The 27745-nt window shown below is 41.1% G+C and overlaps 1 protein-coding gene across 5 annotated transcripts in view; it reads left to right on the top strand.

Moving 5' to 3' along the window:
- Window positions 1-27745, top strand: part of LOC109639641 (RNA-binding Raly-like protein) — a 75783-nt gene that overhangs the window by 1619 nt on the left and 46419 nt on the right. The window lies entirely within an intron of this gene.

Here is a 27745-nt window from a genome sequence, read left to right as displayed (position 1 = left end):
GCACTCTAACGACTTTAATGACTCCTACAGATGAAGTATCCAGGCTCCATCCATATATCGACGTGCACGGGCAGAAATAACTATTTATTTTGCTGCTGCAGTGAAGTGTTTCTTTGAACTGCAGCAGCAAGGTAGGTGGGAAGAATCTGGATGATAACCACAGTTTGTGTCACGCATGTGCAAAGTTTCTTCCTCAACTTAAGTGCCCTCCTCATTGCTTCCATAAATACTCATGGATCAGTTCAATCTGATAATGCAGGACATGATTATCGAGCTACTGACGGGACTCGGGAAGGATTTAGGAGGGAATTAATCCTTTCGTGAAGCAGGTTTAACTTCAGATTATTGGTGCACTGCAGGATATGCAAACATGTCTAAATAGATAACATGCAGGCGTAGCTTGAAACCAGTCACTGTAGTTTTCATTTTCTGTGTCTTATAAGCTATAATACAGCTGTGTGTAGCTTCTGTTTTTGAATCACTGCTACATTGCTGAGACTGAGTCCACAGTCAAAACATACATAAATCCACAAGATATATATTTTTCTTGACTGAATCATTTCTCTGTTACCTGGTGTTAATATTGGCTTCAAGTGAAGTTTAGCTTGTGCATCATCTCTCATTATTTCCCCTTATTCTGATCCATATGTATCCTGTTTAACAGAACACAGCTTTTTGTCAGTGTAATACTTCCGGCCTATAAAATATTTGAGTCTGGACCATTAGGTCTGAGTACAGGCTGTAAAGTCCCGGTGTCATTAAACAAGCTGCCATGGAAGATCAGAATCAGAGCAGTTTTAATGTGCTGAGATGGAATAGAACTACAAACTTACATTTTTATTAAAAGGAAAACTAATTAGCACAGTTGAGGTGATACGTTTTATCCTGTATTGAAAAGCTGTTGCTATGCATCGATTCTCCTGTCTCCTGTGAGATGTACGCAGGCCATAGAGCAGACGTATAGACGAAGAGCCACAATGAGGGTTTGAAAGGTTTCTTAAGTTGGAAGACAATTTAGAAACAATACGTGGAACTCAATCGTGAAAGTGTCTCTTAAGAGTCGGGGTTTGGTCGTACTGTATCTGCGGTCGCACAGAGACAAAGCAAAGCACTGGTGTGAGTCTGTTATTCACTGTATTCTCCCTTTTTGTCCCTGATTACATTTAATGAGTGATGAATCCAAAAATCCAAATATCAATATCCATAATTATATTGATAAATGATTATTTCTGAAGTTTAGAGACTCGTTTTCTCTCCTGGGTGAAGGAAGGTAGAACAATTACCAATTAGGGTTGAAATTGGTTGAACTTTTCTTATATTGCTATAGTTTATATTGTGATAACTATTGTTATTGCCCATAGGACCTAAATGATTTAATTCAGTTTGGCTTTTCAAAATAAAACTCTACAAAACTCTGACATCTTGAGGGACGGAGACATAGTGCAGCGGTCCCACCGATGTATGTGCTCGACCAATCACATGTCAGAATCAGCTGTCAATCATAATGTGTCATAGCATCAAATAACTCAAACACTCGAAGAGCTATACCGAAAATGTCAGAAATCATATTTGAGGACATTTTATTTGTACTTTGGTCAAATCAGCTAAAATGGAGAAAGCAGGATTTATGAGCAATAATGCAGCCAGCCACAAGGGGGCGATATAGACTTTTTGGCTTCACTCGAATAGCCGTCATGTTGTTTATCTTTATATTCAGTCTGATACAAATCTAAAAGGGAGAAATTAAACTGAATCAGGCATCAATAACAGATTATGACTTTAATTCTAAAAGTCAGTTCAACTACTTCCTCTGTTTTGTTTCTCTTCTGCAGAACGAAGCACAAAAATCTGCTTCATTCAATCGAACTGAGGCTTTTACAGTAGCTCCTGTATTTTAGCCGTTTGTGTCGTAATCACACATTTTAATCAAACATTCCACATCTTTCTTTTCGATCCTCAAGTCGCTGAATCACAACACAGCAACGTGTCTTCACGCCCCCGGGTCGAGAGGTGTTTCTGCCACAGTGCGAGCTTGCGGACATGTCTCCTGCTGAGCATTATGATAGCTTCTATTACGTCCCGCGGTGTTGTCTCCCCTCCAGGCAGGGACCCTGTTATCTGGGCTGAGCCAGACCTGCACAGGAGACACACGGTGGCTCACGTGTGGCTTTACCTCCGCCACCATGAATAAAACATCACACCAGAACAAGTTGTACACATGCGCTTAATAATCGGGTGCGTGCATCTGCGTGTGTGCTCTTCGGAATGTGTGTGCAACAGTGTTTGCATTCGGTTCATCCGCTCCTCAACAGTTTCAGCCTGACTGAGCTGGACATACGGAAACATAATTAATATGCTGTGTTTTACATATTTTATCACGTGATGTGTCTTTACTCTGGGATGTTGTATTCAGCACACATCATGGTATTAACCCAGAGAAACAAAGAGGCACAGATGCGTCTTCTGTCAGAAAGGTTTTCCCTCAGTCCAGCTTTAGTCAAACATGTTTAAACATCATGATGATGATGATGTTTAATTTTCCTGAGCAGCTTCGCTTGGAAATTCACAATTCAAGAATAATCGTGTGATAATCCTGTTGGGAAACTCTGCAGCGGCAAAAATGAAGTAGTTGAATAAGAAATAAAAGTCAGAACAATGAGATAAATATACAGAACAGCAAATAAAAGGGTTATTTACAGAATAAATACACAATGCTGACATAAGAATAGTAAATATGAAACAAGAAAAGAACAAATACACATGTAGAATAACAGTGAAAGGCTATATTTAATGTGTATGTGTGTGTTTGCACAGAGGGCTGTTGAACTATTTATTCATGAAAAACACATTCTAAGTAATTAAAGAAGCAGCTTTTCTGGGTTTTAAATGTCCCCCCCCCCCCCCCCCCCCCCCCCGCTCCCCCCTGGAACAGATAAACAGCTTCTACCTTTGACTCATCCTATTGAAAAGTGTTAAGTACTTTACTGTCTGTTCTGAGCTGTTCATTTGATAAGTGAGCGGATCCAACACGTCATATTCTGGGCAATTAAACCCATATCTGAAGTATCGAGTCAGACTGAATGACTTCCTGTCTATTATGGGAACCGTTTGAGTTATAGTGCCTCAGCCTTCTGCACTGACACGCTGAGACCTCTGCATATTTTTAGACTCTCACACTAACTTTTGCTTCAGTTACGATTCATTAACATTTGGTCTTAAGTGCGTCATTCTTTTTTAAAAGCTAATGACGGCAGAGAGAAATTTGTGGCGTAAATTAAAATGAATCTATTTGACCTTTGAGTAAATATAGAAAACAAGTCAGAGATCGAGAGTTGGTGTGTTTGCATGTGTTTGTGTAAAGGATAAACTCACTGCTTCATCAAGAGTCTAAAAAAAGGATAAATTAAGCAGGAAATCGCTTCAGTTTTTCCTTCAGGAGCGAACTCACAGAGGATTTACTTTTTTCCTATTTCTAGAGGAAATAAGGTTAATGCTGATAAGCAGAAACCTAAACCTGCAGAGGAAGATACAGCCGAGATGTTCCCATGTGTGACTTTTACACTGATCAACTAGAACTGTTTACCGAAGGAGGAAAGTCGAGTTTATGCAGTTTCACCTCATTGTGCAAATATCGATCCAGCAAACCTGATTGCTTCCAGGTTTTAACTTCTGTTCATCAAATTCCAGTCAGCAGAATAAGTTTTATTTCAGACACATTGTCCATATCAGTATGAAGATACAATTAAAATACAATCATCACTATTTACAACAGGGATTAAAACACATAGAGACTATGGTTCCTGTGCTTCCAAAGACAAGTGGGGTTGACTCGGCCGTTATCATCAAGTTTTTTCCGCCACAGTGACAGATGTTGTATTATTTGCCACTTACTGGCATTGAAATCAACATTTTTAAAGTTCTGTAATTTGTTAAACTCTGGTAATTTAGACATGTAATGTGTTTAATATTCCTTCAAATCAAACATTTTACAGATGTGAGCACATATTTTCCATCATTAAACTACTTCCTGTTCAAAGACGATCCTTATCTTTCATACTCAACAGGTCCTACTTATTCCAAATAGCTAGAAGAAATAAAAAAATGCATCGAAACATTAAATTGTGCATTAGATTCCTCAGCAGAGCACAAAAGGTCGAGACACGTTTGTAAAATGATGTTGGCTCTAAAAAGTGCTGTTGAACATCATCTGTGCACAGAAAATGTTTGCGTGTCAACATGTTGGCGTATAGTTAACACTCCGGATGCTGCACACAGTCATCATGAGGTCAAATAATTCAACATCGGTTGTTGAGATGATACGTAGATTCACCTCATGATGCTGCTCCTGGTGAATATATTTGTTGTTTTCTGCAGCAGCGTCACTTCCCTGCTCCCAACGTCCTCTTATTAAACTGTAATTTGTAGAAAATGATGCGTCTCAGTGTGAGAACAAAAGCTTGTTTCATCAAACCTAACTGTTCTACACATTAATGCATGTGTTTCTCATCTATCTGCAGAGAGTCGGCGTTAAAGTTTTACCCTCAGGCAGAAAAATGGCCGCTCTAAAGATGACTTGCTAGTTTTCCTGCTCGCCTCTGTGTCTTCTTAGAAAAGAATGGAAAGACTCATATATTGATATTCAAATGTAGAGTTATGGAAATGTGGCTGAAATGTTTTGGCAGGGAGCAACAATGTCGCTCCATGAAACATTCTGAATGTAATACAAACTCACACAAGGATTCATAACAATGTCAAAGAGAGGAAGCAGGAGAATGAAAGAGATGAATCACAATTTCAGAGCTTCTGACCTTGGCAGAGCTATTAGTGAAGTTTTTCTTTCTTTCCTGACTTGTGAAAAGAAAATATCGCCACAGTCGCCAGATCCTTGGCAGCATCAGATTCATGAATGAAAATGAATTTAAAGTAAACTTCTTTCGTCCTCATTGTGCTAATCGTTCAGTACCAAGGCTCGTTTCAGTTTCACAACTCACATCAGAAGTGTTTATCACAGCAGCAGAAGTTTGGCGTCAATGCTCCGATAAGATTACGAGGGATTATTAATGTCTGTCAGTGGCTTCAGGTGGATGCTGGGTTTAGTGGAGGGACTGAATGGACAGGAAGTGATAACGACGCCTGCAGACACATTGACAAGCAAAGGGACGGATGGGAAATCTTTGCAGCTTGAATAGAGGGAGGGTGTGTATGAAAGAGAGTGAGGCAAGTCACATGATTAGAGCAGAGCAACTCTATTGGCTGCCTGATCTAGTTTGCAAGCATAGCTTTATTTACGCCGCCTTTATGCAAACGATGTCACCGCCCCCACACGCATACGTCCACGTATCCTAAACATTGTTGTGGTTGTTCGGGAATAGATCCACTAGAACATAATTTCTTTCTCTCACGTACATCAGGGTGAAAAATCCTCTTCTTCTCTGAGACATGAAACAACAAAAACAAGCAACAAACCACGAAGCAGAGCGTCATCAAACAAAGACTGTAAAATACTAAACGGATCAATAAAACATAATTGAGACCGAAGAGAAAACAGGAAAATAACAGAGCAGGTCTCACAGGTCAATTTGTCGAGTTTAAAATTCTGATTTTTCTTGAATTGAGATTATTGCCAGAAAGTGACCTACGAGACAAATTTAATTTAACATTAAAATGCAAAGCGAGTGTGACTGGAAATTTAGAAGTGACCAGGGCATGACGATACTAAGTGTATGAACAGCGTGCATGGGAAACATCGAATTGGGGAGATCATTTTATTTGCTGCTTGATAATTCCTGGCGGTGGTTAGTGCATGGGCCTCTGAGTGTGACTGTTGACTGAATAAAAGTTTTCCATGAGGAGACGCAGGCTCAGACAAACAGACTTGACCCGTGATCCTCAGGCAGATGTCTCACACAGTCTGAGAGGCAGTGTGAAGGTTACAGAGTCCAGTGGAGAAACAAACCCAGAAAAAAGAGGCAGAGGAGCAGCGTGAGGTTTTCCAGAGCAGGTGGCCGACGCCTCCAGATGCTGCAGAGAAGCAGCGAAGCGGATAATGTCCCGCCTACATTACCTCAGGGACGGCGATTACAGTGGAGCGTCCTCATCTGGGTCAGCTCCAGGCGGGTTCTGCAGGGATCAGCTGTTCTCACTGTCGTCCTGCAGGACTCAGCTGTCTCTCACCTGCTCGTGACCAGTCTGGATGCTCGGACACATCGTCTCCACAGACAGAGTGACTGGGCTGTAGGGGGACAGACACATTTACAGGTGTATCGATAACCATAGATATTGTCCTGGACTCCTGGGAGACGCAGTTTTAAGTGAATGTAAATGGTTGTTGTTGGAGAGTTTATTAAATAAATACAAAGAGACAGAAACTGGTAAGGAAAAGAAGCAGATGGATGCAAAGTGACAACAAAGAGACACAAAGACAAAAAAAGAAAAGACGAGGTGGTTTGATGAAGAGGAGGAAGAAGAGGCGGTGATGCACCTTGATGTTAGTTGCAGCTCACCAATGGACCGAGCAGAGGAGAGAGAGGAGGGAGAGACAAAATGTATAAAGAGACAGACAGAAAGTGACTACAGAGATACAGAGGCTGCATTTAGTTTGCTAGAAGGGACACAATAAACACAGTAGGTCTCCATCATCGACTAGAACGAACGAAGAAGAAGGAGAAGCTATCAAATGTCAAGGGTAATAAGAGATACAGTAGTGAATGGGGAAGAAGAAAGAGGAAGTGGATTGTGAAACACACAGTGCATGGCGGTAATGCACCTTGACGTCGGTTGCCACTTGATGATAAACGAAGAAGAAGAAGACAGAGAGATGCAAAGAGACAGAAACTGACCAGTGTAAGAGGCAGTGACTGCAGGGGAGATGCACAGAATGTTTGTCCCACTGCATCATTTCTACTCTACTTTAATTCTAACTGTCTTGATTCTATTTGCACTTGAGGGGCCTAACACGTAAATTCATGTTCAGTAGCCTTAACATCACTTTGTACAAAATGAACCCAAAGGTTCTAGAAAAGTAAAATATAAGACGTTGGACACAGCGATCGCTTCCTGCAGCTGCTCTTGAGGAAACAAGTGAAGTTCCAGCTTCTCTTTCTTTGCAGGATTCCACCTGACAACAAACCTTGTTCGCTTACAGGATTCAGTCCGCTCTTGTAATTGCTTTACGATGTTTTTAAAGCGCTTTAGTCTGATAAATCCAGTGTCCTTACATTAAAGACTTGCTAGTGCTTAGATTTAATAAGGGAAATTAAAGTGGCTCTGGAAAGAATTCAAACTCCTTTGCATTTATATCCTCGTATTGATTTAATTTGAAACGGATTAAAGATACATTCTTGCCGATTAATCTTACACAATAAAACATAACGATAGAGAAAAACAGATTTTTAAAAACTGCAAATAATCTGGAAAATAAAATCTCTCATTTATAAACGTGCCTTGGTACTGAGCTCAGTTGCATCCAGTTTTTTCAAAGTTGGGATCGGTCGGGGTCTTTCTGTGGGGGGTGTGCATGTTCTCCCCGGGTGTTCTGGATCAGGATTAGATTAACCGGAGACTAAACAGTCAATATTTCTCTGTATGTTGATGCTGTGATACACTGGTGACCTGTGTACAGATAATGGATGGATATTTAGACATTATACTATTTATACTATATATTATAAATTGATGGAAAAGTTTGAAAGCGTTGAAACACAGGATTTACATAACAAACATATACGTAACTGTGAATTGTGCAAGAAAGGGGGCTGCAGATTCACAAGAAGAAGATATAGTCTGGATTTGTGCACTCGGTAAAGAACGCAAGGTGCGTGTGCATGTGTGTTTATATACAGTACACATTGAAACCTCAATGGATATTTCAAGAGATGTGACCCGACGCTGAGAGAGAAGTGAGATATTTCAAAACGGAGGCATCTTGACTCACACACTCACGAGGATCACGACCTCAATTTTCAGCGTCTGCCACTAGGAAAGCACAGGTGCACTCAAGTAGAGAGGGCTAGCTAGCTGGCTAGCGATTGAGTTTGTGTACCCCCGAGGGCAAAAACATGTCCGCCGAGCAAACCTTTTATGTTCCTCCTCAACAAACGCTTCACTCGGGGGGCAGTGCAGGGGGGGAGGACTGTCGGTGATGGCGAGAATGTTTTCCGCTCCACACTCAAACCCTGATTGAGCCTGACAGGGAATCCTTAACTGACTGCAGCATATGGACGGACTTGAGGCTTTTTTCATTTCGCTCGGTTACTTAAATGCGGTCGTTTCATTCTGCGGGACTCAACCAGGTGAAAGTAACACACGGAACTTATTTTATTACGCTTTATGACATCGCTCGGTTCGTGTGATGTAAAGTCAGAGCAACCCATATGAAATAATCCCAATTGTGTGCAGGATTGCATGAGTGCCGGATTGAGATTAAGAACGGCAAATGTCCGTCTGATTACACTCAGGCTACAGAGACCCTCTGAGCTAAATCTGAGTTAGGAAAAAAAGACAAAAACATCTGTCTCGCTAAAATGCGCTGGTATTCACCAGCGTGCTCATGGGTAAAAATAGAAGCTCCATCATTTAATTCCCCACTTAGCCTCAAAAAGCAGTCGCCTCCTGAAACATTAATAGCTTGTTGACATCTTGCAGAGAGCCACAGTCTATCAGGTGGCACCGTGTAAATAAGGCTTCGTTCCTCATATTGATTTTTTTTTTCCTTCAGGTTTTGACATCAGAGGAAATCAAAGAGCTCATTGTCGTTTGTTCTTGCAGACAACGGCGGCTGTCAAAGCCTTTATTTCAGTTTCCATCCGTTTTCTCCAATAAACATCATGAGCATCATCGCCGAGCACAGACGTGATTCTGGATTCTGCCTTTCTTATTGAAAAATCTAAAGCTTCAGTTTCTTGTGAAGTACCTGTAAACATTACGTCTGGTCTTGTATTATCGAGTTGGCTTAATTATTTATTCCCCGTGAGGTTAAAGCAACACAATGCAACCTTTTTATCTTAAAACAGCAGCTTCAGAATGAGTTTGATGGTTCAGTGACTTTGAATATGAAGAATGTTTCCTCTGTCATTCCCACTCCTCTCCTTGAACGTCCTGTGAGAAGTGTGGGACCGACTCATAGTCGAAGCTTCAATTGTCAGAATCAGCTCCAGCAAGTTGAAGAGTAAAGCTGAACTGTGTGTTAGTAAAAAAGACTTAGAGGTTATTAAAAAGCAAAGTTGATCTCCAATATTCAGCAGGAAGCTGGGGATCATGGGTAATATTCAGTGTTTAGCTGTACTGGTTTGTTCAGCTCGCTCCAAATTCAACTTAACATGTAATCTTTAGTGAAACTGCATGTTCTTCATGTTGGAATTCAAAATGAGCTGAACTCAGATTTAATCACAGTTTTACTTGGAAGCCAAACAAACGTCATATGAGCTTTTTAGGAATTTTTCTAATCTATGACAACAACAGTAAAAAGTTGTTACGAGCAGATAAATAAAAAAAGATAAGAAAGTTTTTTATGATTTCAGCTTATTTATGTTTTTATTTTCTTTGCCACAGGGAACTAACAGCATAGAAAATCAATTTCTGTCAGAGTCTGACGAGTCGGTGGATGACAGTGAATATATTTGTCAGGCGTAGATGCTTGAGCCACGTGTTCGCTCTGTACTGCAGCTCGAGCTCAGTTCCTGCATCATTCGGATTCACACAACGTGGATGCACCAGGACATCTGCCTTATTTCTTGCTGTACTCTAAAAGACACCTGTCAGGAGCAGCATCAGGGAATATGGACATAATTAAGAAATCAGGCAGACACATTACATATGTAAATGACATTAATTGCAGACATGGGTTTGAAATATTCATTCAAATTAGTCACATCAGTTAGGCAGGGATCTCTGAGCGTAATCATTCAACTAATTAGGTCAGTCGATGCGAGTTCAAACAATCTGAAAAGCAATTTCAGTTTCCAATTAAAGTTTCACTGAGAGAAGGAAACTAACAAACGTGTGAAGATGTAAGGAAGGTCCCCAAACCATGACCAGCAGAAGGCTGCCATTATTTTTCACCATTCATGAATATGTGTGTGTGTATAGATTTTGTAGGAATCTCAATTCAGGGCTGCACAGTTACATTCTCTCATAGAAACCAGGAGCATAAGGTGGAGAACACACAATCTTTATTCTACTTTATTGTATTTACTGTATTGTGATGACAGCTGGGGATGAATCTGAATTCAGACGATAAACACGATTGATGTGAGAAAAAACGATTTTTTAAAGTTTTTTCTGGATGAAAAAAATCAGATTTAGAATCAGATCGTCTGAACCGTTGGTATCTGTAAGCTCTCTGGGATTAATACGATATCTCGACCTTGAAAAGGGAAATTGAAATAAATAAAATTACTCAAAAATACTGATTTCCATGAAATCAGTGGGACACAACCCGAAGAAAACGACTTTAAGTCTCGGAGCAGATCTGGATAAACAGTCGGGTCCAAACGGTGCAGGAGCTAAATCTGTAAAACTCATAATGTTGTTTGTTTAACTGGCAAAAATGAATCCAGCACATAAAACATGGAGCGGATCTGGATCAATGGTCGAATATACAATTTTCAAAGAGATAATGCACCGATCGTTCTGGAAATAAAACATAGGCATAAGCTCAGTAGTTATATCAAACGTTGATGTTTAGCTCAGATCCAGTTTGAATCATGATATTTGCAATATGGAGAAAAATAAAGTGGCCTTGCAGAGATGAGCTCTTAACAGATATATTAACAAACACATGTACATTATGGTTGTTATTTACATACATCTTTAAATCTTTATATACTACTTAATAGTACTAAATATGGGGGGCTAAAGTACTTAAGTATCTTAGGCTAAAGTAGGTAAAATGTTGTTTGGTTTCCTTTTGCCGTACCTCTCCAAGCAAAATCAACAGTCACAGGTGAGATTCTGTGTCGAGACTCTTTTCTCTTTGTTTCTTCACCGAGCTCCACCTCATTTTTTTTACCCCCCCCCCCCCCTCCATCCTCACAGATCCCAGCAGAAGCCTCCAGAGACGCAGACGTTTGGTCCTTTGGTTCATTAATTACATTCTGCTGCCTGGTCTTTTTGTCTTTATATTCCGTCTGTGTTAGGACCCCGTGATACCCTGAACAATAAAAACAGAGTTGAGCTTATTTTATCTTCTATTCAAGGAGGAATAAATAATTTACTTTCCAGATCCAAAGTGTTTAACTGCAGTGGATATGATGAATCCATCAGAGGAAGCTAAACAGTCACATATGGGAGCTGCTTGTGCTGAGCTGAAGTAATTAATCAAGTTGTTTCTATACAAATGTTTTCTTAGAAAACATAAAGTTTGCTCTTGGAGAAATTTTACATTTTGCCTCCAGGCTTTATTTCTCACTTTTCTTTCTTTCTTTCTTTCATATCACAGCGTCACCAGCTCTTTCTCTCTATATCTACACAACTATACACAACAAACTGCACATAGCGCGTCTCTCTCTCTCTCCCTGGCCTCATCCGTCTCATCCAAGCTGATTCCGTCTTTCTTTTGTGGCTTTGCTATACGCTTTGATTCTGACACACAGATCCAGTGGCACAAAGAGGCGAGGTGCTACAGGAGGTGATGGAAGTGGCTGGAGATGCCATTAAAGCGAGGCGCAGCCACAAGCCTCAACGGCAGAGGATGAGACGTTGAAGGTGACGCTGCTGTGTTACACAAATTGCCCAGATCAGTGTTTTCCAGAAGTGGTGGGAGTCTGTTGTGCCTCTAGAATCTCTCTTGACTCATTTACGCGTATTCTAGCAAAGCAGGCATGGGCGTTAAACATCCAGTCGTCCAAGCATTAAGGACCAAACAGCTGCGGTACATCAGCCAGTGCATTAACCGGTCTTGTTATTTACTGCTGTGGTGGTAATGAGACGCAGTGTGGGCACAACAGTGTGGAGATGGAAACTCCACATGCATATTACAAAAACAAAATAAGAAAGAAAGATTATATAATGTAAAACTTCCCTACACCCCCTCCCCCCTGCACATTTCTGGACGGAGGCTTCAGATGTTGTTCCTGGGATCTGATGGAGCCATTCTCCCAGTTTGGGGGTCACAGCCCCTTAAGCTCCCACTACTACTCATCAATACCATTGGTGTTAGTGAAGATCCCCTTCATGGTATTTGTGCTGACGACTGTCTCTTAGTGGAAAAAAGCTCAGAACTCAACAAAACCAAAAGAAGATGTCTCAGTTCAGAGACACGACAGGATTCCTCACAGCTGCTAATGGAAGGCGAAGAGTGCAGCTTAGATAAAGACAAGACTTACATTGAGGAGGACAGTGGTGTAAACTGCAGGAAGCAGCTTGTTTTTGTTTGATAAAAGCAAAAATACAACATGACATCCATAGTTCATTAATGATATAAAGATAATCTTACTATACTATAAGGAACCAAAAAAGGACAGTGGTGAATTTGGTGCAATTTGGAAACACAACACTTTCAACACAACACTCTGAAGCATCAGGGGCTGGAACTCAAATCGATGTGAGTGAAGTCATCAATGTGTGACTTGTGACTTAAAACTTTCATAACTGAAATTTTTGTCGTCTTTAATTAGATTCAAAATTTAAATTTCGTTTTCAACACTGCAACCCATTAAATCGATACGTGACTGGAATTCTGCTGCAGAAATAAAGACATTAACGGCGATGAGTTGTGCTACTTCAACAGACTGGAACAGATTCTGCACCGACAGACTGATCCAAGTGCAACAGCTCAGCAGCTGCAAATAACGACGACACTATATGTCTGTATGAACATTATTAAAAAAGACTTCCCACTCAGAGAATTATATATTTTAAATTCATTGCAGAAAAAGAGTTTATAAGGAGTAAATGTGAAATAATTATGCATCTTCGGACTTAAATTACCTTTAGGCTTTTGAAGACGTGCAATTAGGCCTTAAAAACAACTTAACTTAACTGTTGGATCGCTGCGGAGATACCGATAGGGTCCAGCTGGCCCGTTCCCCCGATAGCAGTTGCCATAGCAACCAAGGTCATAGCAACAGACCACCCCCCCCCCCCCCCCCAACACACACACAGACACACACTCGTGAAGATATAATAAACTCCGGGTGGAACAGTAAACAGACATAATGCTGGTGGCCACAAGGGACAGGACGTATTACACAGAACATATATCGTGAGTCATGTTATACTAATAATAAAGTTTTATGTCTTATAGTCTTTCCTTTGATCTCGGCCGTGGTGGGAGAATAAATGTAAAAATAGCACATTGCATCCTCTCTGTAACTCAACCTGCAAACCAGGTTCATTCTACGCACATTCCACAGTCCTCATAAGAAGCCGCACCTCGTGTCTCCGGCGAACCGATCTGACGTGAGGTAGAAATGCAAAACATTTTCCAGCTGTGCTGAGTCACGCCACCTCATGTGGCAAATCAACACATGAAAAGCAACAGAAAAACTCTCGTGTAAGTTCTGAAGACGGCTTTCAGTGGCCTTGTTGTGCTTTCAAGTCTCGTCTCCTGCTTGGATCTGCGCCAGTGTCACAGTAATGTGTTGGGATGTGTCATCATCTTATCGAGGCAACACTTTTTTCAGATGGAGCCGCTGAGGGCTCCCTCTTTGTGCTGGATTCACTGGAGTGCCTCACACACACACACACACACACACACATACACTATAAACGAGAATGTTTATTTTTAGACGGCCTCGGGCCGATTTTATTTTGAGTGATTTAATAAGTGCCGGGAAATTTGGAGACTTTAGAAACTTTTTCTTTTGTGGGTTTGAGACATCACCCTGCAAAGGTCAGCAGGAACGAGTGCAGTGGGAGGAGAACTTAACCTTTCCCTGGGTTGACTGACGGAGAGACAGAAGTGGCTTGATTGCAGCCATTGTGTTCTCTTGTGTTTGATGATAATTACACTGTTGTTTGCCGCATAAATATTTCATGAGCTCCTAACATGGGTTTAGGAAGACTGCGAGACTTTAACTGTCCTGTAGCAGAAAATGACCATGAAATAACCAAGAGGTGAGGTTGCTATGGTTTCTACACAAAACTAATGATTTCTCCAGGAGCGCTGACGTTCGTGACCTTTTGGCCTGAGTCTTGACGGTGTGGTTAACTTCCTGCAGCTGTCTCTGTGACACGGAGCTCAGAGAAGTTCGTTTTCACTTAAACTAGATACGGTTGTACCGGTTTATAAATTAACTTTGTCAAGCTTGCGTTTAAAATATGTGATGTACTGTAATTAGGTTGTAGGAATAGTTTGACTTTATACCAGACATGTGAATCTTTCTTGTCCTTGAATATAATAAGATAATATACAAGATAATATGTCAATGCACAAAAAGCAGTAGATGAGATTCAAATGTCAGGTCTGAAACATACAATGCAAAAGAAAAAGTTACTTCTTTAAGGTCTCAGAGATCTCATCTTCCTATAGTGGCCAGAAAATAAGAACACAATTACAGTTATTTTCCACCATATAAGTGATTTCAGAGGCTTCCACTGAACTACAGTGAACGTCTGAAGCCGGAAACAGAAACTGAAAGGAGATATCACATTAAAGAATAAACTCAAGGGAACTGAAAGCTGCATTTTCATCTCAGACGAGTATAACATTGACTGTCTTATTGCAAAATATCAAAATTGTTTTAAAATCTATAATGCAGCCATTAAAAACCATGGGAAAGGATCGCAGCAGCATTTCTATCTTCAAAACATCTTAAGAGCTGCAGCGTTACCTGCGTTTCTGCCTCCATGGCATTATCACATCTTCCAGAAACATGACCATACATATTGAATGTGAACGCAGGACAGTGCAGAGCTGCAGAACGGCAGCAGCAGCATCAGTTTCTGCTTCCTCTGTGCTGTTCAAAGAGAATTCTTTACGCCAGCAACTAAAGATCTGCGCCTGCTATATACACTGCATAGTAAACATGACCCAGCAGCACAAAGCAGCGCACTCCAGCACTCATATTGATTACGGGCAGAGGGATACAGAGTGTAGCATCTGTAGAAACAGTTGGGATTTGATGAACACACCCCCGCAGGATATTAGCTGGCAACTTCAGATGAATATTAAGATTCCAACCCCCACCCCCCCCTTCTCTGATGCATTGTACAGTTCAATAGAGATATTTTCCTTTTCAAAACACCCCTGTGAAGAAGGGATTTTATTGCAATCCATTATAAAGCCATTGAAACACAGAAGCTCCAAATTAGCAGCGACATGGAGGAGGGAGGGGGGGAGTGCAGCACGGTGAGGACTCTTTAGGGCATAGATGTCCATATGTTTCATGTGTAATCAGTGTTTTCTTAAAAAGTCTCAATGACCTACAGTCAATTATCTTCATAATGTTGAGTTAAAAAATACAGGTTGATTTTCAGTATTCGGTTGAATTTTAGAGAAAAAGGGGACGTGTAATAAAAAAAAATCTTATGTAATATCACAATATCTCAAATAATACTGAAGAAGCATTATTCTTAAGTACTTGGCTCCTCTGAAATAGTGACATGAGCTCTCTTTTGAGATATTTATCTGGAGCTCTGAAAGTTAAAGACTTTGATTTACAATTCACAATATACGGTAAATTGTGTTTTCTCTCATTAAAATGCATTAAAAACATTAGGTCACTTGTATACACACTGCCTCACACATTCATGAGCTCCTGCATGTGTTCTGAATGACATGAATAATGAGACTAAGAGCAAAGTGAATCACAATAAGAATATTGCAGGAAAAACAACACAAAGACCCAAAGAGGCCACACAGTTCGACGTGTGTCGTCCTGGAGGCTGAATGTGTTCCTGCAACAATAATCTGCAGCTTACTGCTCTAACAACTGCCAGAAAATCAATACGTTGGCATGTTTCCAGCTCGCCTGCCGGCCTATAGTCCGGCCGACGTGACCCGGAAAGGTGACATCACGTGGAGAAGGTGACGAAAGTGAGGAGGTCGTCCAACGCATCGTCATGCAGCTGGAGTCAGAGGTCACGGCCTCCACAGAGATAAATGCAGGGGAGCGTGTGACAACAGGATCATTGACTAGATCGTCTAAATTAAAAGAAGCCTCTGGCTTTTTCTTTCATGCATATTTTACTCCTTCCACTGGGAAAAGCAATTAAACGTACTAAAAAAAACTAAACGTACCGTCAACTGTGATCCCCAACATAATTCTGTGTGGAGAGAATGAGAAAGAGAAGGAGACACGAGGGAAGACATGGGAGGGGGAGGGGGGGGGGGACTTCATATAAAAATGTTTTAACATTAGACACAAACAAGGCCTAAAGAAAATGTTTTGTATTTGCAATCTTTAGGTCATGAAACCTTTGACCGATCAGCTCCGAAAGTTAATCATCTGGAGAAACACTCCCAAGTAATATTCAAAATCCTTCCAGGCATTATTGAGTTATTTTGTACCAGACCCAGTGAAAACAACCCCCCACTTCCTGCTGGTGCACACGCTAATGATTTTCTACAACGCTGTAAAGATTTGAGCTACAATATATTTACGTACTAAAGCTATGCCTCCAAAGTGTGAATAGTGTAATTGTGGTGATGCATCCTCAAGCTCCACTAATTCAGCACCATGTCAGGTTCACCATAAAAAAATCTTTTGTTCTTGTTATTCATGTGGTGCAGAAAGTGAGATTCAAGTTCATTCAAATAATTTTCCATCATATTCCCCTTCACCTCCTGTCTATTACACCCAAATACACTTTCATCAATAGGCTCCCGGGCGAGTCATTAGCAGGAGGAGAAAGTCATTACATGTCATCTGCATACTGAATAATGGAGCCGGTGCGAGTCGTCTAAGTCGTTAAAATCACAGAGATGCACCTTTGCCAAGTAGATTCAGCTGAATTCTGTGTCACATTATGTTGTTTCATAACCAAAACTGAAGCCGCTGAAAGTTCTGCAGTTTTATTTAGAATTTACTCTCTTATATTTAGATGCAATCCGACCTGGCAACAGTGTCAAAAAGCTTCATATATAACAACATATATATACACTGGTTTTGAGACAGTCACTATTTGCCTTCAAGGTTTTACCACACTGAAGCGTTTTCCCCAAAGTACCAGTCATGTTCTCTCCGTTTCTCCCGTTGTCTTTACAAAAGTGCTGCCGGTGTCTGAGGTAAGCTGGAATCAGATTTACTTACAGTCAGCGCTGACAAAGTCACAGTTGTTGCTCCGTGTATCCATGTGGCACGAATCAGGATTCAACAAAGTGCAGCTCCACGTCTCTGCTTCTTTTTTCACATCCATTACAGAGCATCACACTGTTGTCACAGGAAGGAAAATCTAAAAAAAAAAAATCTCTCCGCTGCAGTTTGTGCATGCCGTCGCTGTCTATCCAAATAACCACAGACACCAAATCAGCAATGAAACAAGTGCTGTCATAAACTGACAGTGATCATGTGCAGCCCTGAATCTTAAAGCTGCTCAGATGATCGGATGTAAAACAGGACAGATCCTGATAACAAACAATATTATCATTTCACACGTGACAGTTCCCTTCAGCGACATCTCAGCACTTTACTTCATCCTTTGGATTTTTTGAACCCTCAACTTTACCATGTGACTCATCATTATATGACAAAACGTTCAATAAGAAAAATATTGTACATGTCTCAGATGACAGGACAACTCTAAATGATTTCCAATGTTGGGACCTGTTTGCCAACAAGTTCAACATAGATACTTTAAAAGCAGCTTTGATATCAGTTTAGTTTGAGGGAGAATGTTTCCTCCCACTCCTCACCCTATAATATACACATATTGATATTTGGGATAAATTGATATGTCTCAAGATTTAATTGTTGTTCTGAATGTGCACAACCTTTTGTTCCCCCAAGTTTTATTATTTAGACGTCATATCACATGGATTTATTCATTTGTTTGTCCCGACAACACTCTGAATCAGTAAACAGGCTCGTTTAATAAGTTAGCCGAGGTGCTGTACGTTGAGTCAGACGTCACTGTTTAATAGAGAGGCTATCAGTGATGATTTAGTGTGAGAGGGAGCAGAGGTGATTGAGAGAAAAACATCAGGCCCGTCTCTGCTGCTGCTCCGAGCTCCTCAGATGTGAGATGTCGGGCAGTAAACACTGAGCTGCCTGCAGCTCTGTCATACATATTATTGGGTTATAGCTATGAAGGCAACCCGGCCTTAATCCTCTTCAACTCTGCAAGGCAAAGCAGGGAATCGACACGCAGCGGGTCTCGTGTGACAGCGCTGATACTTTCATTAAAGCGAATCCATAACTTTGCGAGCAGGCAAATAACGTGATGAGCGGGAATTAGATTTTTAGGTGATTTATTTTGCGGCGATTACAAGATTGTTCAACACAAGGGAGAGAGAATCCACAAGGGAAGCTTATTATTGTGTTCTACTTGTTATTACTCCAGCAGCGCCACAAATTAACAGGATTCACTCGTCCGTGAAAAAGCTGTTTATCAATGTATTTTAAACTCCCCGGGGTGGGTGGGGCAAAGCTTCCCCGTCTGTCATCCGTGTCCTCACCGCTCTTTGATCATTTCGTGACCTCTCCCGCACTCCTCCTCCTCCTCCGCCGCGGTGGCGGTTTGCTCACGTGACGATTCCTCCGGCGCTCTATCAGCATTAATAACGCAATCTGACAGATATTGTATAAGCCTGAGTGCGAGGTGTCACTCACAGCAACAAACAAGTGAGGAAATGGATGATGTGATAAGGCTCGAGAGGGAGATGGAGACGGAGGGAGGAGGATCAGAAGGTTTAGCGGTTCACTTCACCTCAAGCTATTTTAGTGTTTGACAGATACAGAGCCCTTAATCCACGAGCATTTCAGATTTCACGTGTCGCTGTTTCCCACCGATGCGCAAAAACAATTTTGTCGTTCACTTACCCGTATTTTCATTTTAAGTCGTCTTTATTGAGAATGTGGGACATGACAGTGCATTTCATTCTGGGGGAAATGAGGAACGGTCGTCACACCGAGAGATGACGGTTGTTTTCAAAAAGAGCACAGATGGCGTTTCCTTTTCGACCGTCACCCCTCAAAGCGACGTTCCCCTCGTAAGAACCGATGCTGTGTTCTGCTCTTTGGAGGATGTGAGCATTCATCCACAGCAAGTATGTCATTATGTGGTCAGCCTTCTGCACAGCACTTTGAGGCGTACATGTCACAGAGTGTGGCGCTAAGAGGAAATGAAGGGTTTCTGTCGGTACAAGTGCCTGGAATCCTTTTTTAGATTTAGTTATTATCTGCCAAGAGGGGTTATGATCTCATTTCGTCAGTTTGTTGGTTTGTTTTTCAGCAGGATTCTTAAAAAAAAAAATGGAGGAACCTGGGATTGAACCATCGACCCTCTGGTAAATGGACGATCCTCTCTACAGCGTTTCTTTGACATGTACATAGATTTCCCAGGGAATGATTCTTGGATCTTGATGAGGAGGAGGACAGGTTCTTTGCAGCTGCTGTATGGTGGCGTACCCGGTCAGGTATCCACCCTCTTCAGTACGTCAACAAACAGGGCTACAAACCTGTGACTGCCTCTAATGTGTAGCTGAGATAATGTGGATTCAGTAGAGAATCACCAGTTTACATGTCTCCTCAATAGTTTAGAACTATGTCCCAATGAACACAACAGATTCGGTGCAGAATTCAAAGAGATTGTTGGGCCTTGGTGGAGTTATGAGCTCTAGTTATCTGTAAATCAGACGAGACACAAATACATTTCCAGGTATGATGTTAAAAACTATTTTTCAGTAACGTCTGAGCCTTATTTTTGTGACGCCAATCAATCTAAGAGAGTCAGATTTTCCACAGGATTGTTTCAAAAGCAAATAACGATGCTGTGTTCCGAACTCTGCGACTGAGACGGTATTTCTTCATGTCTATTTTTATACGTTGTTTGTTTTGTCTCATGCAAGAGTAGTTCCTCCGGCTCGTGTAGTCGTTTGCATCAAGCTATGCGCTGCGTGTGTTTCGTTACTCTAAGAGGACAAGAAGAGTGGAGGGCAGCAGACAGACTCCATAATCCTCTTCTGCTACACACAAAAAGTGTGCGCTGTCAAACTGTCAAAACTTATGCTTCAAGGTTTGTGACGGGTCCGCCATGTGAGGTTCTCCATTGCCTTTATGTCTGTGCACAAGTGTGTGTGTGTGTGTTTTTCTGCTTGCGTTCATCCATCTGTGTGTGTGTGTGTGTGCACGTCCGCCGCTGCACATGTCCTCCTGTTTGTGTATTTTATGAGTGCGTCCACATTTGAGCGCGCAAATTCGCCTGCTGCTTTTTGACAAACCCCTTTGACGAACTCTGATCTATTCTACTGAAGTCTGCAGCTCTCACACTGCAGACCTGATAAATGGAAATATGCCACAGCAAGAAGAAGAGGAAAAAAAAAAAAAAAAAAGAAGTGCTACACTTCATGAAGAACGCCAATGGCTTCATTGCCCAGGGAGACCCTCGAGGTTTAGCTCGGGCTTCAACTAGCTTTTAAAATCTGCAGCGGCGCTGTGCAATTACTGGCTGGAGAGAGAGAAAGCTTTGGTTTGGTAACTTTGGAATAGGTAGAATTAGCAGCAATTACCACCTGCTGCAATTGTACGGCCTATTTGTTAGAGACAATAAAAAAGCGTAAAAGAGGCACCAGCCCCTTCATCAAGCTCATCTTACTGCCTCTGTTCTCCTTCTTAATCCTGAACTCCTTAAAGCACACGGCTGTCAGCAAATATTGAGACTGTTTTAATTGTGCTTTACTGTTGTACTAGAGACGCTGTGCAATTAAAGGAAAAGAAATGAGGGGGCGTGATGAAGTGTCTATTTACAGTCAGGGAGGGTGGAAGCCATTTTTTAATGGAGACAAAACATGCAGCCAGACAATGAAATGAAGCTGCTGAAGATTCAATCCCCTCTCTATACCACACGCCGTTTTATATTCCACTTTGTATCTTATATCGTCTGCTGCTCCTACCATGTTTTTCCCAACCATGCATAGTGAGTATATGAAGTGTGTCATTCCCTTAAGCCTTGTCTAAACTACTGCAGATATTATTTTGAAGGGATATACATGCCTCCCTCCATTTTTATAAAAATCTCTGTCCACAAAACCTTAGTTTGAAGAGATATATATATATATATCTACGTCCAGACAAGAACATAAAAACCTCTAGAAACACTCAAACAAGCTTTAAATTCAATCTGTCTAATTCCAGAACACTGTGGTCTAAGTGATACTGAGTTAGACATTTGTGAATGACGGCAATGTGGTGCAGTGATGCTGAATTTAGCTGCTAACTTGTAATTAGACCGACCCGTGCCAACCAAACATAGAGAAACTGGTATATAGCCAACATCATTGTTGTTGCACCTGCTTATTACACAAAGCATCACTGGGTAATGGGTGACGGAAGTGGTTTCCCAAATGCTCTGTTTTTCACGCACACATAGAAAATCTGTACTTTAGAGACTGTTTGTAAAAAAAAATGCAGATTAAGTTTTGTTTGTGGACAGAGCATCAGTATAATATTTTCTCTTTCAGGGATTTCAGGGTTATTGAGATTCAACCCTTAAAGTCAGGCCCAGCTAAGACCCACATAGTGTGGAAGTAAGAGGCGCTTTACCACAGGAGGCCAATTTTGTATGCACATTTTCAATTGAGGAAAAAAAAATCAATTGAATTGAACACCTCTGCTTTTGTCTGGAATCCATTCGTGGAAAAACAAATATATTTGCTCTCACACATACCGGTATGTTTCATAGATCTATAAAAGCAAAGGCAGGAAGTGAAGATTGTGCATTGATCCATCTGGAGTTATGAAAATCTACCCATAAATATATAAAGATGCACCTGAATGCTGTGCCTAAACTTCTGAACATTTACTCTGTGTGTTTCTGCAAAGTGGGTCATGTTTATCTTCTCTGTCTACCTGTGTTCTGCTGTTTTACACAATCCTCAGTGGTACGGACAAGCAAAGGGAAGAAGCCTTGATTTACTGCCTCTTGGCTCGTGCTGGAACACAAGAGCTGAATATTCCTCTGAAAATGGTTCCTCGCTAATCAGCTAAGTTACTATTTTAGTTCTTTTACTTGTATGCGCAGTAGCTGACGGAGGATGGAGCCGTGTTAGAGAGCTCCTGACGATAAACGCATTCAAGTCAGTGTGAGCTGATCATGATCTATCACTCCATTTTTATATCCATCAAATAACTAAGAAAACACAAACTTAACGGAATAATTAACACTTCAATGAACATCAATGTGATAAGATTCTTTGAAAAAAATTGTAATTTACTTTTTAGTTTGGTTCATGTCCCATCTGCTAGGCAGGGTTTAAAATATTGCCTGGGAAAAAGGTTAAATAAAAAAAACATCCTATCTCATGATGTGAAAAGAAGTGAAAAATAATTCCTGAATCCGCCCCATGATCCTGATGTACACCAAAATTTTAGGGTTTCTTTTTTGTCCGATGTCCCGTCCCTCCATCAAGTTTTCTGGAAATCTGTTCAGCAGGACTTGTGTAATCTTGTTCACAAATAAACAAGGACAAAGCAGGAGTAATAATCCTGTAATTATTTCAGCCTCTACTGATCAGAGGACACATCCAATGTCAGTTATTGAGGAAACAGTAGAACGTTATCAGGTAAATAACAGTATTTGTCTCAAGGGTGGAACATTCAAGTCTCAAGATAATTTCTTGAGATGAGTGTAATGCAGAAGGATCCACAATGACAGGGATGAACGTCCTGGATCAACAATATGTTTTTCTTTCTTAATTTACCTTAACGTCTGACTGCACCATCTGATCTTATTCATGTGACTGATTGGTTCAGATGTAATTACCAAATGTCTCCAGCCAGAGTTTGTGTTTCATACAGCCGAGGGACAGACTTTGTCTCAATTAGCTTTTCGTTTTATCTCCTCTCCCTTTCTCTACACCTCACACCTCAGTGACGCTGACAAGGATGTTTTTGCCGCTGTACGCCGCGGCGCTACGAGTTCAATCTTTAGCGTGTCTTTGGAGATTAGTCACCGAACCACAAAGAAGCTTTAGAATTGTTGCGGGTTCTTTGAAGTTTGCGGAGCAAGTTTTTTTTTTTTTTTTTTTTTTTTACCTTGTCAATGCATTACTCAAAGTTTCTGCAGCTACCTTTGAACACTTAGCCAGGCAATGAGAGGAGGGAGCATGTCACAGGCATAAACACAACATGATGGAGATTTGTATCATCAAAGTCCATCTGAGGGATGTTTCATACTGATGTACGCAGAGTACATACCCTACAGGTCCCTTCACACTCACACCTGTCAATGCTGTTGTCACCGATCAGCATCTCTTTCTTCAGGACAGATAAGGACGAGGACGCTTTCCTGTTTCATATTTAGTTTATGTTTTTGTTTGCAGTCTGTTTCTCACCATGCTCACAGCTGTACATATTTGTTGACATCCTGAAGGAGAGTGAAGCAGTAACCTCAGAAGCCAAAGAACCATTTCAACTGACAAGGTTTTTTTTATGTAATGTTCACACTTAGAATGACAAGGTAGTGTGACATGTGCCGTAAAGCAGTTTGTAATCTTCCAGCTCGGTAAACCAGAGTTACATTGTGCAGTTCGAGGCAGAAGGCGCGGAGCACTGGGGCATTGACAGTGCGGTCGTTCTCCCTGTTATAAGTTTGTGACCCATCAAAATGATTTTAAAGCATGAAAACTAGTGTTGCTTTATGTTTGACCTTTTTGACCAATAAGTGGTTTGGGAGACGTGTGAAGAGATTGAAATTCCAGTAGTTCTGACATGTTTATTCCTGTCACGTGGGCGGCGATGAATGACTGGAATAAACATCTCTCCGTTTTGCACTTGGCAGAAGAAATGATTATGAATAAAAATGAAACTGACATTGGAAACAGCGAAGCAGGAAAACCTGGCCATTGAAGCCTGATGGCCACAAACAGCCGAGCAATGGCCAACATTTTCTTGGCCAGCTCCCGCGTGTGTGTAGGCTGAGTTTCCCTGGCTGCTTACCTCAATATGAAATCAGTGCATTTCTGCTGATTGTGTTGCCCGCGGTGTGAACGTATGGTTGAGGCGGCTGCACCTCACAGCAGACGGAGAGCAGGACTTTGCCTCTGCGTGCTTCCAAGTCACAGCGTCCTGCTACACCACCTGCAGAGACATGTACACAAATTCGAAGAGGGTGACGGACAAGTGTGTTTCCACAAACCAGATTCAGTGCCAGACGCTGCTACAGGCAAAGGCAACTGCCGCTGGACGAGGCCTCTGCTGACACACAGGTCATTTCAAGGCTACAGATGGCCGACCAGCCCCTCTGTGCAGAGCCAGACATCTCTACCACAACCTCCGGAAACTGAGACTCACGAGCAGCATTCGTATTCACAACCCACAAACAGAGCAAAGTGCATAAAATTGGAGAAAATAGCTTATTTTGATGACATTGTAGAGATAATACTCTTAATTTTCTGCATAGTAATTCCGTAAACGAAACCTGTGAATTTTAAGGTCATTTATATTCCACTGAGCTGTTGCCAAGCCTTTGAAGCCAAAAAATTGCCTGTCATCCTTTTACAATGCAGGCTATTGAGCACAGTGTGGCTCACAGCGGCGCCCATAAATAAGAAATATCCTTCTGCAAACTATTAATTGCGCGGAGCTGAGAACAAGATTAAATGAAATGTCCACTTCTCTGACTAAACACTCGGCTGTTTGGCTACGTGGTTGTTTTAGATACTGAAGCTCAGGCTGCAGTTTGTGTTTTCATTACAGTCATCCACCTTTTTAAAGTGCACATTAATGCTTCTAATAAAGAGTTGGGACTTTGTTTTAATTCTCCTGCAGAGTAAATGTTAACCAATGCTAATTTGCCCCCATTAAAAATTTGTCCCAGCTGCAGCTCACTAATGATGACACATCCAGATTTAATGGGGAGAGCAGAACGGTCAACGGCCAAATTCATTAGGCCCGCCATATTTCAGCATACCTTTACAATATTTTAGCATATATAAACATTTTGGTTTCAGTTAAGACACTGAATCTCCTTTTTACTTAGTTTCTCTTTATGGATTTTGGGAGATTTTGTGTTTAGTTAGAAACGTACAGAAAATCATCCCCTGACTCTGCCGGCTTCTTTCTCTGGACGTCTCTGGAATTTTATAGCATCTTCTACGTCATTGTTTTGATTTCACATTGTTTTGTCTCCTCGCTCTCGTCCGCTCTTGTCAGAGCCTTTAGCAACAAATGAATTTATATCCTACACTTTTTAAAGATGGACGACATAAATAAAGTTACCAAAAACCGAAGCCAAATCATCTAGATCGACCCCTAGTGGCTGGCTGCTGTATAGGTCATAAACCCTGCCTCCTCCATGTTAACGGGTGGAACACAGACCAAACTAAAATACAGTGTTCTTTCTCCCTCAAATATATATTCTGTCAGTTAAAGTAGTTCTTTGTGTTTATTTGATGCTCAAAAACTGGGATCAAACCTCATGATCGACAGGTAAGACTGACTCTTGATAGGTCGAGAATATGTTTTGGTGGGATCTCGAAACTCTGCAAGGTGGCTCCCATATCAAACTTTAACTGAACCTTAACAACTGCATCTAAAATCAGTGTATAATATATAATATATAGTCAGACACAGGGAGTAGTGCGGCCTGCAGCTCGTCATGTGAGTACAGCAGAACACCCGATATCTTCATATCAGTTTGAAATGAAATGTTATATTAAATCCAAAGAGCATAAAAGTTTAAATAGTGCAAGAGTTAATGTATTTATCTTTTAAATGTGCAGTGATGAAAAGTGTAATGTTTATTTACTGTTTATTCCCAGGAGAGTGTAGTTAAAACATTTTTTTTTACATTTTGTGAGCCTTTATTTACTCTTCATTACATTTAAGGGAAAAATAATTTGCTTTTAAAACATCTGCGTAGTACATAAAACATAATGTATCGCTATGGTAACAAAGTGTTTAGGCCCAGTGCCACTTGACCTTGAGTGTATTTCAACTGCTGCTCTGCTGCTTGTACCGAAGCCAAGGATTTCATCATGTTTCCACCTCTGCCTTGTGTTGATTTTATCCTAAAAGGAGATTTGCCTGATGTGCTCATAAACACCCTGATTGCATTTGGTAATTCAGAAACAGATGTAATTTGTCTGCCTCTACGTTTGGAGAGGACGGGTACATCTCTCTGTGGAGAGAAAGCTTTTAAACATCCTGCGGAGCCGTGATCCATGGTGGAGAGGAAGCTTTCAAAACAATTGTGCAGAGTGGGTTTTACATCATAAAACACCCTGGTGCTATCCTTAGCAAAAAATCAAATTGGATTAAGAGCAGACAGAGATTGATCTATCCTGCACTCGACAGCTCGCTGTGTTTGACCAGATTAGTTTCAACTTTGTGCAGCTGCATTCTACCCTAGAAAGAAATGTAATCTTGTCATTACAGTCGAAGTGTCCCCCTGTCCATCAAAAATACCCCCCCCCCCCCAGGACAATAACAAATTCTACTCGAATGTCATTGCATGTCGGATTTTCTCCAACCGACCGCACATTACCAGTTTCCTCACTGCAGGTGAATGAGGGCCAATAGAGAAATGGCTTCATTTGCATTTTAGCTAATTGCTTCAGGCTTTTAAATAGTCAATGAATTTTCTGAGGACAGAGTTCGGCAGGAATAAAATGGTTGGAGCTGCAAAGCAAAGAGCCTCTATTTGTAGTGAAATGAGGTTTTCTGCAGGAAAGAGGAAATGGTCCTGCAGAGAGAGGCTGAAGTCAGAAAAGATGTATGAGGTACACAGGGTATAGACTTTGTCCCAGGAGCATAAATGTAGTAACCGCCCAAGTAGAATAGTGTTCTCTACAATATAAAAAATACAGAGTTTTAGAGAATCCATGTTTTTGAATGTAGTTGCTAAAGGAATAAAATATCACGAGTTGTGTCGGTAAAGACAGATCAAGGAGACCTGCAGTTCTATTTCAATCAATGCAAACACTCCATTGGCGCAGCTTTCCCTGTGACCTCTCTAAACTTCCTAACATGGAGAAAATGATTATAGTTTACAAGGGTCAATTGCTGTTAATTTTGTTTGTAAGGGTTTGTATTTTTTCCTTGGTATATAAATGGTGCAAACTTCTAAACGTGCATGACTGCAGGGCACCACTAACATGATTCACCGGTACTGAGTGGGCTGCTGCATCACAAACCTGTTCTACCTTTGAACATTGGGTCAAATGTGTATTTTAATCAAATGTGCAGATTCTTGCCGATCATATATCACATCACGACATGAGAGTCATAACCGGCGGCAGCAGAGGATCAGAGTATTTTCACCATGGACCCGTGGGAGTAGCACACAAATCTGAGATCAATTACCAAAATGGCAGGTCAATAAAACTGGGCAGACAAAATTCACACCTCTGAAACCTCTGAAACATTTCCAGTGAGGCATGAAGACGTGCAGAGGACAAAACAAGACCACGTCACACACTTGACATCACGGACCTGTCAAACTAGTGATGTAACTCTAAATAAACAACTGAGTCATGCTGCACACACACATCTTGGATCACATTCAGTTATTCTTACTGCAGATGTGAGAGTTGATGTTAGTTAAAGCTCATGTCTTCTCACGCATTACAAATAAAAGGCACTGACCATGACATTTTTCAATGCAAATATTGTACAGAATAAATAATTCCTACGACTTTTAATATGTG

Source organism: Paralichthys olivaceus, chromosome 17 (assembly GCF_024713975.1).
Source record: "Paralichthys olivaceus isolate ysfri-2021 chromosome 17, ASM2471397v2, whole genome shotgun sequence".
Taxonomy (NCBI): Eukaryota; Metazoa; Chordata; class Actinopteri; order Pleuronectiformes; family Paralichthyidae; genus Paralichthys; species Paralichthys olivaceus.
The sequence above is the reverse complement of the archived record's forward strand: the minus strand, read 5'-3'. Positions and strand labels throughout refer to the sequence as shown.